Source organism: Staurois parvus, unplaced genomic scaffold (genome assembly GCF_062004578.1).
Source record: "Staurois parvus isolate SC_StPar_1 unplaced genomic scaffold, SC_StPar_1.0 ptg000086l, whole genome shotgun sequence".
NCBI lineage: Eukaryota > Metazoa > Chordata > Amphibia > Anura > Ranidae > Staurois > Staurois parvus.
Genome location: NW_028317882.1, coordinates 6,726,959 through 6,740,074, shown reverse-complemented (window position 1 = coordinate 6,740,074; position 13,116 = coordinate 6,726,959).

Below are 13,116 nucleotides of genomic sequence, written 5' to 3'. Positions count from 1 at the left end.
CCAGGCAGCTGTGTGAATTGGATGTGAGTAGGGAGGGTGATCAGCATTGGGGTACTTACTGGAACCGATCCCCTGTATGGCTCTCTCTGCAGCAGCTGAAAGTTGGTTTCTTCTCCTCTCCCTCCAGCTGGCTTTCAGGTGTTGCAGAAAGAGCCATACATGGGATTGGTTCCAGTAATCCCCACCGCCACACCCATCACACTTCCTGTGCACCATACATTTCCCCCTGCTGCCCAGGCCCCCTTGTGTGTCCCCACCCCCGCAATGCTATTGGCCTCCCTCCTCTCCTTCACACTGGCAACTGTAAGCACACAATAGGATCCTTCAGGATGGAGAGTGGGGGAAGAGTCCAGTATATATCTCACATTGACCTACCCCTTCCATTTCGGAATGAACACAATGAGTGATCGATACCAATTACTCACTGTGTTCATAACTGCAGCATAGTAAACTGTGCTTTTTTGGGGGGGGGGAGGCCTGTCAGGTTTGCTGTAGGGGACCCCATGGTTTCTAACAGCAGCCCTGCCAGCTGCCACTATCATCCTCACAGCAGGTGGGGGTCAGGGGGTGCTGCAGATCTGGACAGAGGGTGGGAGCTGCCTAACTTATTATGTTAACAAGCGGGTGATTACTAACTTGTTAATATGAAAAGACTCCCACTCCCAATATGCAGTACTTCCCACCTCCACCTGCTGTAAGGATGATAGCAGTGGCCAGGCAGGAGACCCAAGACAGAACACCCAGGCTGATAAGTGGCACAGCCACGGTCCAGACAGGACTGCCGCTCGTTCCAGGTCCGGACCATGGTCTGCTATTTAGTGAACCCTGTCTTAGGAGATCAAAAATTACTAATAATCTGTTGCACCTTGTAAACTAGATGTGTTTAACAGATTGTTATTGTATCTATTATTGTAACCACTGAAGGTAACTCCATTACAGCAGGTTTTGATATATGAAATCGAGTTGAGAATTTGAGATTGAGTATGAAAGTTAAAATTTCAGTCAAAAACACACTTACAGACTTCCAGTTTCTGATTCCTCTGAAAACTGAGGTAAGGCCAACAGCTGGCTTGTATGCTTCACCTGCTGCATAATAGGACATCTTTAAGTCCATCCAAATCAATCTTCCTGTTGAGAATTCCCAAGCAGAACTGAGTTCCCCAATTTTCTCCATAAGACAAAAAAATGTCTGTTTCTGTTTCTTGCAGAACAGTTAAACATTCTTTGTTTTCTTAAGCAGCTCATCTGCCTCCTTCCTATGGCTTGCTTTACTGCTCACACATACTGTAAGGAAATATGTCTTATTCACTGTCATCCATTTTTTATAATGCCTCTATTTCTAGACGTGTGAACAGTTAGTTTCGCTTGTAACTTCTCTCTCGTTTTCTGAGAATAGTTTCCATTTCACTGTAACCGGAACTACCTTATATGGTATCTCTCAGTTTCTGTTCTTCACGTAACTATATTGATAAGAATGGAATGTTTCATTGGTCAACCTGAGATTAAGCAATGCCTACTGAGTTCTGTATTTTTTTTTTGCCTATAAAGATTTATTGAGCAATGAAAAACAGAAACATAGACAAAAACATGGGTTGTGTCAAAACAGCGATTTGCTAGGAGCATCTAGCCTTATAACAAGAGTAAGTCAGACAAAATAACTTAGCATGTAAGTTAAACACTTAAGAATGAGGGGGCGGACCCCAAACAAAAATTTGAGAACTAAGAGGAGGATGAGAGTCTACAAGAACAAGAAATGAAGAGGTGTTGAGTAAATATGGTTATGAGAACATATTGTCAATATCACATGTAGCTTCATGATAGACAGAAACATGGAATCATTGACATATAGGAAATGTTTGGAGCGGTGGGTGTGGAGAAATTACATTGAGGTAAGTTAGTTGTTATTGTGATTCTAAGTCAGATATGAAAATGTTCATTTTAGCATGCCGGAAGCACTGTGCCAGAGAGAGAAAGGGAAAAGAGAAAAAAAAAAGGGGGGGAGGAGTAGGGAAGGCGGGAGAAGGGGGGGAAAGATGGGTATCAAGGGAAGTAACTTATGATATGGAGGAAGGATGACAGAGGGGGGTAGCATTTGTCTCTCACCCTCTCCGCTGCCCCCCCACCATAGAAGGCCATGAGGCAAAAGGGAAGCAGCACAACCAGGTCGGTTCCCAATTCCCAATCAAATCTTCAGAGATGAGTAGCCTGGAAAAAAATGGGTATTTACGGGGGATCTCATAGGTGGACGGTAATGTCTTTATTGGGCAGCAGGTTTGTCAATCAATAGAGCGAACTCTTCAGTTGTCTGGAAATGTGTCAGGAAAGGCCTGCCCATAGTGCAGGTTAAGTTCCACGGCGCACAAATATATGCATGCGCAGAGTCCTTACGAGCCGAACAGATGTGCAGGCACTTGGACATAGGCGCGCACACGCACTCGCGCATACGGGTGCACACCTGTTACTAAAACTGGCTGCAGTAGTTGTCCCATTGCCGTATGGTCTTTTCCCTGCACGTGTTACCTGATTCCTTGTCTCCTGATACCGATCCAGACTGTTCCTGATCTCCGCTTGATGGCTACCTGCCCTAACCTCTGGCTTGTCTTGGATTATTCTTCTGTCTCTGCTCCTGTCTGATTGATCTTCCGTTGTTGACCTGGCCTGTGACCTGACTACTCTTCCTCCTGCCGCTGTAAGCCTGATCTGCCTGACCGATACCGAACCTGGCTTGTCTGACCCTGCATCCTCAGCACGCAGCTCTAGAGTATCCATCCATCCAGCACGGTGTCCCATCATTAGTGTCAGTGTGCGAGGAATAGTGCCCCATCATTGGTATCAGTGGGAATAATAGTGCCCCATCATTGGTGTCAGTAGGAGAAATAGTGCCCCATCATTGGTGTCAGTGTAAGGAATAGTAAAACAAACAGGAGATACCTGTGCTCAAATCCCAACAGCTAGTGCATGCATTTATCCATCAGGTGCTAAAGGGGTGTAACCACATATTAACACTAGAAATTCTGAAGCACCTTCTGCACACTGGTATATACCCGTTCAAACAGACTATGCAATAAATAGGGATATTTAGTTCACACATATTGCAATACATGTTTAAGCTGGCCAACTGCGTCAAAGTAATCCCTCTATGGCCAGTCCTACTCTGCTCTGCCTACGCAAATGCTACTGTGAACACAATGCTAAGATAGGGGAAAAGACACAATGGGGAGAGCTACCAGGTTCAGGTCTGGCTACTAACCCAACAATACAACAAACAAGAGATACCTGTGCTCAAATCCCCATTGTGTCTTTTCCCCTATGTTGGCATTGTGTCCACAGTAGCATTTGCGTAGGCAGAGCAGAGTAGGACTGGCCATAGAGGGATTACTTTGATGCAGTTGGCCAGCTTAAGCATGTATTGCAATATGTGTGAACTAAATATCCCTATTTATTGCATAGTCTGCTTGAAAGGGTATATACCGATGTGCAGAGGGTTCTTCAGAATTTCTAGTGTAAGGAATAGTGCCCCATCATTAGTGTCAGTAGGAGAAATAGTGCCCCATCATTGGTGTCAGTGGGAGGAATAGTGCCCCATATTTGGTGTCAGTGGGAGGAATAGTGCCCGATCATTGGTATCAGTGGGAGGAATAGTGTCCCATAATTGGTGTCAGTGGGAGGAATAGTGCCCTATCATTGGTGTCAGTGGGAGGCCCGGAGGCCCACTTTGGATGAGTGAGGGGCAGTTGGACAGGAGGAGCGCAGAGGGACAGGCAAGGGGCAGTGGGACAGGAGGAGCTCAGAGGGATAGGTAGGGGGCAGCGTGACGGGGGGCATGGGACAGGATCGGGGCAGCGGGACAGGAGAAGCGCAGTGGGACAGGAGAAGCGCAGAAGGATATGTGAGGGGCAGTGGGACAGGAGGAGCGCAGAGGGACAGGTGGGGGGCAGTGTGACAGGGGTCATAGGACAGGATCGGGGCAGCGGGACAGGAGGAGTGAAAAGGAACAGGTGAGGGGCAGTGGGACATGAGGAGCGCAGAGGGACAGGTGAGGGGCAGTGGGACAGTGGGACAGAAGGAGTACAGAGGGACAGGTGAGGGCAGTGGGACAGGAGGGGCAGTGGGACAGGAGGATCGTAGAGGGACAGATGGGGGGCAGCATGACTGGGGGGCATGGGACAGGATCGGGGCAGTGGGACAAGAGTAGCGCAGTGGACCAGGGGAGGGGCAGTGGGACAGGAGAAGCACAGTAGGACAGGTGAGGGGCAGTGGGACAGGAGGAGCGCAGAGGGACAGATGGGGGGCAGCATGACAGGGGGCATGGGACAGGATCAGGGCAGCAGGACAGGAGTAGCACAGAGGAACAGGTGAGGGGCAGCGGGACAGGAGGAGCACAGAGGGACATATGGGGGGCAGCATGATGGGGGGGCATCGGACAGGATCAGGGCAGCCGGACAGGAGTAGCGCAGAGGGACAATGTGGGGGACAGGGGGGGGAGTGGAACAGGAGTGGGGCAGGGTGACATGTGGGGGCAGTGTGATGGATGGGGGGCAGTGTATCAGGGGACAGTGAGACAGGACCGAGGGAGCACCAGTCCTCCAAGCACTTACCTGTCCAGCAGCGGCTCCTCCAGATGGTGTTAGGATCACCAGGTGCCTGTGTCCCTTCTCCCCCAGGATCTCCGGCGGCTGCAAAGGAGCGGGCGGGCTCCGCCCCTGACCTCGTCCTCTTCTGCTTCCTCCTTCTGGCTTTCCTGCACGTCCCGGCACTGACAGCGGGCCCCACTCCTCACGCGCTCCGAGCGCACACCGGGGATCTGCCCACCACTCAGACACAAAGAGGTTTGTTCTATCATTTGAATTCGTTCCTTAACTCTCGCTGGATGGGTAGATAATTCTTACAGTATAGGTCTCATAAGTCTGTAGGGAGCTGAATGCCTACATAAGTGATGACGTCTTCTTTCCATAAAAAGGGAAAGATCTTCTGACAGTGGATTACATCTGTAGAAGGGAGGGTCACATTGAGGGCATAAGACTTCAAAAAGTTGATTTTGATGTTGGACAAGGATTGAAAGCGACGAAATTCTGCTAGAAGGACTGAAAGATTAGTGTGAGGAGCTGATAAAAAAAAAGTAGAATGTCATCGGCAAATGCTGCTAATTTATACTCTTTACCTGCGGAGCTAATACCTTTGATATCAGGGTTGTGTCTGAGACAGTGAAGGAAAGGCTCCAGTGTCAGGACAAAAAGGACAGGGGAGAGTGGGCACCCCTGTCTGGTACCGTTACAGATGGAGAAAGCATCTGACAGGGTGGCATTTACTCTAACTCTTGCCGAAGGTGAGGCATATAGAGACATTATAAAGGTCAGCAAATGCGTACCAAAACCCATCATCTGTAATACTTGCTCTATATAATCCCATGCGACCCTGTCAAATGCTTTCTCCTCATCCAAGGAAAGGAAGAAGCCTTGTTGGTTCGAGGCAGTCAAAAGGTGGTGTAGACTGATGGCTTTGATAGTGTTGTCTCTGGCTTTGTGTCTGGGGATAAAGCCGACTTGGTCGTTTGTGACAAGAGATGGGAGAAGGGGAAGTAAACAGGAAGCTAGTATTTTGGCAAAAATCTTGATGTCTACGTTTAGTAGCGAGATTGTACGATAGTGGGCAGCTTGCGTAATATCTTTTCCTGGTTTGGGTATAACGGTTATGGTGGCAGTTAACATTTCAGTAGAAAGGGGTCTGAAGGTGAGATGGAATTGAAGGCACGCAAAAAAGGGGAAGAGAGGACATTCGAGAACGGCTTGTAGTAGGTGGTCGTAAGGCCATCCGGGCCTGGGCTTTTACCAGGCTTAAGTTGTTGAAGAGCAAGATCCCATTCTTTGGTTGATATCGGGCGATTAAGTTTTTCAGCGATAGACGAAGTGATGGAGGTGGAACAGTGTTTGTCTAGGAACTCTTTCAGAAGGGTCGATCTGGATGAAGGAGAGAGAAGGGGAGCCTCCGTGGAGTGGAGATCATATAAAGCGGAATAGAACATTTTGTATTCTCGAGCAATATCTTCATTGTTTTCCAGCAGTTTGCCTTTATGGGATCTGAGTTGATGGACCATTGCCTTCGCCTTTTTAGAGCCTAGCGCTTGGGCCAGAAGGTGCCCACTTTTGTCTCCCCGTGTTCGTAAAATAGTTTTTGTGACAAAGTATATCTTCCTCAAGAATAAGAGCATGGGTGTCAGAGAGTTCCTGAAGAACATTGCGTGCTAGTGTACATTTGTGTTTGGTTTCCAAGAGCTTAAGTTTAGTGAATAGCTCCATTAGGCGTGCCTGTTTATCTCGCTTAATAGCTGAGGTCAGTGCAATGAGTTTTCCTCTAATGACACATTTGTGTGCTTCCCATTGTGTCAGGAGTGATACTTCCGAAGTATCGTTTTCTAAGAAGTATTCAGAAATGCATTTGCGTAATTCAGCTACCCGAACAGTATCTGTTAGGAGATGAGAGTCTAAACGCCAGACAGAAGTAACCGAAGGGCATCCGGGAGATTTAGGACAATCAAGGTTGGGTTATGGTCTGAAAGCACCATTGGTTCTATGCAAACCGATGACAAGAGAGGGAGGTCTTGCTTGTGATGAAAAAATAATCCAGGCAGGAGTATCTGTTGTGGGGTGTCGAAAAGAAAGTAAAGTCTTTCTCATTGGGGTGTAGAAAACTCCATGCATCATGTAAGAGAAGGTCTTGAAGGCTAAGCTTAATTTGGCTTAGAGCCTTATATGGCAGGTAGGATGTGCCCGTGGAGGTGTCCAGAAAGGGTTCTAGAGGCACATTGAAGTCTCCTCCGAGAATCAAGATCCCGCTCTGGAAAGAAGAGAGAGAACGGGAGATTGAATGAAAGAAGGAAACTTGAGCAGTATTGGGGCTGTAGATATTGGCTATGGTAACTGGTTTGTTTCGTAGCAACAGTAAAAAGGGGGGGGAGCAGAAAGAAATAGAGAAAGAGATAGGAGGAGCAAGAGAGTAAAGATAGCAGTAGGGAGTTAGGTACCGGTAGTGGGGTTAGACCAGCTATCCCACTAAAAATAAAGGAGATTCCGATGAAGGTCGGCAAGAACTACCAGCGTGTGCCGTGTGCGGGGGTGGTAGAAAACGATCTTTGATGGGGTGAGGTCTCGAGCCTCAACATGGTCCGGGTAGCGTATATAGATGGCATAAAAAGAAGGGGGTTAACAGGGAGCCAGCGGTGGTTATGATGTAGGAATAACTTATTTATTGAGCCGAGCTGGTAGAAGAATAAGTAGCCGGGAGATTGCTTTAGAAAGGCGGGGAGTTGAACGGAGTTGCAGTCTAGGAGGAAGCCTGCTTAGGAGAAGAGGCTGAGGAGGAATTCACATTGTCCTCTTAAGTGTCATTTGTAGTGTAACCTGTAAAAACACCTTAATGCACATGGATACATTCAATAAGAGCATACGAGTAATTACATTGCAGGTGACAAGAGCTAGTCAACTAACATAATAACTTATAATTGGAACTATCGGCATGCATAAGAATACAATTCAATTGCAAGTGAAGAGAAAATAATCAGAGAAAAGGAAGAAAAAAAAAGGGGGGGGGAGGTAAGAAGGGGACTAGAGGGGAGAGGGGGGAGGGGGAGATGTGGAGGTGAAGGGTATAGCAGTTAGGAAAAGGTGAAGTTGAAGTGAGTCAGGAGATGGAAGAGGTTATGAGCTTTCAATGAAACGATGCACGAGTTAGAAGTTGAGTAGATGAGGTAAGGTCATAGCGGAGTAAAAATCAGCTTCAGTCACGTTAATGTGAAAAGTATTGGTAATACTAGAATGAACGCCAGAGAGTTCCACAGTTCTCTTACTCACAAAACATGGCATAAGCGAGATTCTGGGTGTTGTGTCAGTCTCCGTGAATCAACAAGGTGATTAGCGCCGATAGTGATTGTGCGATGCAGTGGGAGTTGAGCAGGGGTGTCGCAGGATTGTTGGAGTGTGCTGAGAGTGGCATTCCAGGGAGATTTATCTTCTTTCTGGGTTCTTGAATATCTTTGACAGTCCTGTAGTATCGGTCTCCAGCAATGACTGGTGGGATTAATTAGAAGGCGCAAAAAGCTCTAGTCATAACCAAGCTATACAGGCGAAGGAGGGTGGTTGTTGAGCATGAGTTATGTCAGGGTAAGTTCGTTGCCCCAGTGGAAGTGTCGGTAGGATGATATTGAAGCCAGTTTACATAGTTGAGTCCTTCCAATGGTAGATAACTTTAAGTGGGCCTATCTGTAAGAGTTCGAAAGTATACTTGCTTTGGCATAAAGAGATGAACTAGTTTAAGTCAAGGTGCCAGTGAACTCAGGCGAAACTAAGAGTCATTCCAGGATTCTAGCAAATGAGGCCGAAGTAACATGAAAGAAAAACCCGGGGGGGGGGAACAGGATCATGGAAGTATGGAGGATGGTCTTGCCTTCGCTAGTCAGCAGAGTTAGGGGCCTCAAGCTTAGGAAGAATGGCGGGCTCTTTGATGGCCTGGTGAAACCGTGGGGCTACCATTCCTGGGTCTACCTGCAGTTGGTGGTGGTGAGGAGTGGAGGGAGAGCTGGCGGTGTCGCTGATCCCACTTCTCGAATGTCTTCCATTGAGGTGACTCGCCTAATGGGGGGAAGGCGGAAGTCGCTATGCCAATCTGGTAGGTCAAAAAGTGGTAGGTCCAAGGCAGTGAAAAAGTGTTCCAGATCTTACGGTACTTTTAGGTTGATAGTGTGGCCATGGACTGCTGCGGATAGGCAAAATGTAAATTTCCATCGATATGTGATAGCTCTGGATTGTAGCAGATCTAGTAGTGTGCAGAGTTCTCTTCTACCCTGGAGAGAGATATTGGATAGATCTTGGAAGATTTTGACCTCTGCGCCCTGAAAGGAGACATGGTTGCGGTTTCTAGCTCTCCTAAGGATTTCTTCTTTTAAGCGAAAGTTCACTAGACAGCAGATCGCGTCTCTGGACAGGTCTGTATCTCTGTGCCTGGGTCTCGGAGCTCTGTGAAGGCGCTCCACTTCTATTAGAGAGTCATGAGGTCTTTCCAGCAAATCACTGAATATAGAAAGTACAGCTTGAGTTAAGAAGGAAGGTTCTATAGATTTGGGTATCCCCCTTACCCTGAGGTTGTGGCGTTGCCCCTGTTGTCAAGATCTTCCATATGGCATTGTAGTTCCCTGAGGTGTACGGCATGAGATTCCGTCATTTGCTGTACCTGGCATAAGGCTGTGTCGTGGCGGGCTGTGACTTGTTCAACATTATCAAGTCTAAGGGCCACGGATTGGAAGCCATGAGCTGAAGAACTGAGGTGATCACGGGCTGCAGAATTAAGGTGGTCAATGGCTGCAGAATTGGGGTAATCAGGGGCTGCAGAATTAGGGTGATCATGGGCTACAACATTGGAGTCATCACGGGCAGCAGAAGCTGGGATGGTTATGGACTGCAGAAATGGAATGATCACGGGTAGCAAAGCTGGGTATGGGATGCAGAGCTGAGGTGGTCACAGAGGAGAGGATTGGGATACTCACAGGCAGATGAGCTGGAGTATGCTGTTGCTGCAGAGCAGGGATGATCACAGGCTCATATTTTTTTAAAAACTCATAGGAAGGATTTGTTGAATTTACAGCAATTTAATTTGATTGTAAAAGACTGTTGGCTGATGTTTGGCTTTAGTGCCATTATAAGAATATTGATTTTTGGTCAGATAAAGTGGCTTTAGTAGTGTGGATCCAAATCTGACCTTATTGATGTCGTTCTGCCAGAAGTGACGTTGTAAAGTGACATGCACAGTATAACTGGGGCACTTGCTGATTGTTGAGTTTTGTGCCTGGCATTAAATAAAATTTAAAGTGGAACCCAAGGCAAAAATTAAAAATTGTGAACAGACAAGCTCTTTCTTGATATTGCACGTCTCTTCTGCAAATAAAATACACTCACTTGCCTTTTTGCGATCCGCTCTAGAATGTACAGTGCGCAGCTCAAGTTTACATCCCAGCACACTGACAGTGTGCCGGGATGACTGCAGTCCCTTGCATGTTTAAGAGTGTTGCTATCCCAAAACGGCCAATCAAAATGGCCAAAGACTAGCACCCGTGAGACCCTGGACAGAAGATGCTGGTATTGGCAAAGAATCTCACGGGCGTCAGACTATTGGAACTTAGGTGATTATTTGTGCCTTTGGTTATGCTTTAACTGAAACTTGTTTAGACTTCATTTAAAAAACAGGCAAGCAATTCATTGGGTTGGTGAATGGCATGTGCTGCAGGAAAGAACTTATCAGGGGCCTGAGGTGGGTCAAGACATTTTCATATGAACTAACAAGTACACAAAAATCATTAAAGCAATATTAAAGGTAACTTAAAAATAATAATAATAAATATGTTATATGTACCTGCTCTGTGCAGTGATTTTGCACAGAGCAACTCCGATCCTCCTCTTCTCTGGTCCCCCGCCAGCACTCCTGACCCCTTCCTCCTGCCGAGTGCCTCCAGAGCAAGCAGCTTGCTATGGGGCCCCATCCCGTTCTCTCCCCGTTGGTTGACTGGCTGTGCTTGACAATAACAGGAGCCAATAACTCCCACTGCTGTCTCAGCCAACGAGGAGGGAGATTCCCCGAAGAGCTGAGGCTGGATCGTGATGGGGCTCAGGTAAGTATTGGGGGGGGGGGGGGCGGCTGCACACTGAAGGTTTTTTACCTTCATACATAGATTGCATGAAGCGAAAAAACCTTGAGCCTTTACAACCACTCTAAGGGCCAGATCACACCATAATTTCTACATTCTGGATACATTTCTGTATGCACAAATTTAAAGAGTACATAAGTGCCTCCCAGAGTCTCCCAAGCAGCTAAACAGACCATCATCGACCACTGCAACCTTGGAAGACAGACGACACCAGAAATCTTAAATGACATAGTCGTGCGCTGGAGCGATTGTGGCGTAAAACCAAATCCAAGCAAGCATTCACCGACATAAATCTGCTTTCTTAACATACAATTCCTCCCTTCATGCTGTCAAACAAGCCTACTTTGTCACTCTTATTAATACCTTGTCATCCAGTCCTCGTCGTCTCTTCTCTACCTTTAACTCTCTACTTTCTCCACCTCCACCCAGTACCTCACTCACTGCTCACGAGGTTGCAAATCATATCAAAAACAAGATTGACGCAATTCGTAGGGGCATCACCACTGCACAGACATCCATCCCACTTAGCATACCTTATACTAAACCTCCCTCAACACTTTCCTCTTTGGACCTTGCTTCTAACAAAGAGGTCACTAAGGTTTTCTCAGAAGCCCGTCTCACTACCTGCCCCATGGATCCTGTCCCCCCACAACTACTACGGTCACCCTCTTCTTCCATCCTACGCTCCCTCACTCACATCTTCAATCTTTCCCTCTCTACTGGTGCCTTCCCCTCCCCTCTAAAGCATGCACACATCACTACAATACTTAAAAAGCCCTCCCTGGACCCCACCAACCTGAACAACTTAAGACCCATCTCCCTGCTGCCATTTACCTCTAAACTCCAAGAACGCTTAGTCTAAAATCGCCTGAGCTCCCACCTCACCGACAACAACCTTCTTGACCCTTTACAGTCTGGCTTTCGCTCACTACACTCCACTGAAACTGCCCTACTAAAACTCACTAGTGATCTACTAACTGCTAAAACCAATGGCCACTACTCCGTACTCTTACTACTTGACCTCTCTGCAGCTTTTGATACGGTTGACCATCCCCTACTCCTCAAAAAACTCCACTCTCTTGGCCTCAGAGACTCTGCTCTCTCCTGGTTCTCCTACCTATCACAGCACTCCTTTAGCTTTACCTATAATGCTGCTTCACTCCCCCTCTCTGTAGGGGTCCCTCAAGGTTCTGTCCTTGGACCCCTTCTCTTCTCCATCTCCACCTCCTCCCTTGGTCACTTGATAAACTCCCATGGCTTTAAGTACCATCTCTATGCTGATGACACACAAATCTGTCTTTCTAGCCCTCCCCTCACCTCTTCAGTCTCCTATCACATTACTAACCTACTAAGTGACATATCGGCATGGATGTCACTCCACTTCCTCAAACTCAATCTTTCCAAAACTGAGCTCTTAGTATTCCCTCCAGCCCGTGCCCCTTCCACTGACTTCTCCCTCAAGATCAATAACACAATCATTAGTCCCTCCCCTCATGCCAGGGTATTAGGTGTAATCTTAGACTCCCATCTGTCCTTTCAGTCCCAAATCCAATCACTGTCCAAATCTTGTAGACTTCACCTCCGCAACATCTCCAAGATACGCCCGTTCCTAACCTCGGAAACCACTAAGCAACTTATTCACTCCCTTGTTATATCTCGCCTTGACTATTGTAACTCCCTCCTCATTGGCCTACCTAATCGCAGGCTATCCCCTCTTCAGTCTATCATGAATGCTGCTGTCAGACTTATCCACCTTACTAACCGTTCTGTATCTGCCACCCCTCTCTGCCAATCCCTCCTCTGGCTTCCCATTGCCCAACGGATAAAATTCAAAACATTAACACTAACGTATAAAGCCATTTATAACTCTGCCCCAAATTACATCACCGATCTTGTCTCTAAATATCACCGAAACCGCACTCTCCGCTCCTCGCAAGACCTCCTACTCTCTAGCTCCCTTGTCTCCTGCTCCCATGCTCGTCTCCAGGACTTCTCCAGAGCTTCCCCCATCCTCTGGAACTCTCTACCCCAATTTATCAGACTATCGCCTACTCTGCTCACTTTTAGGTGATCTCTGAAAACCTATCTCTTCAGGGAAGCCTATCCTGCCCTCAGCTAATACTGGAATCTTCTACTCTTCCAACCAGTCCATCCCCCACAGTTTCTACCTTTTGTACCACTAGCCCCTCCCTCCTAGATTGTAAGCTCCAAGGAGCAGGGCCCTCCTATCCCTCTTGTATTGAACTGTATTATTGCTGTATTGTCTCCCGTTATATTGTAAAGCGCTGAGCAAACTGTTGGCGCTATATAAATCCTGTATAATAATAATAATAATCAACGTCCCTTGGAGTACTCAGTTCAAAAATTCAAGAGAATATCCAACACTTCAAGTACAATTATAAAAGGTGAGTGTTATGATGCAGATG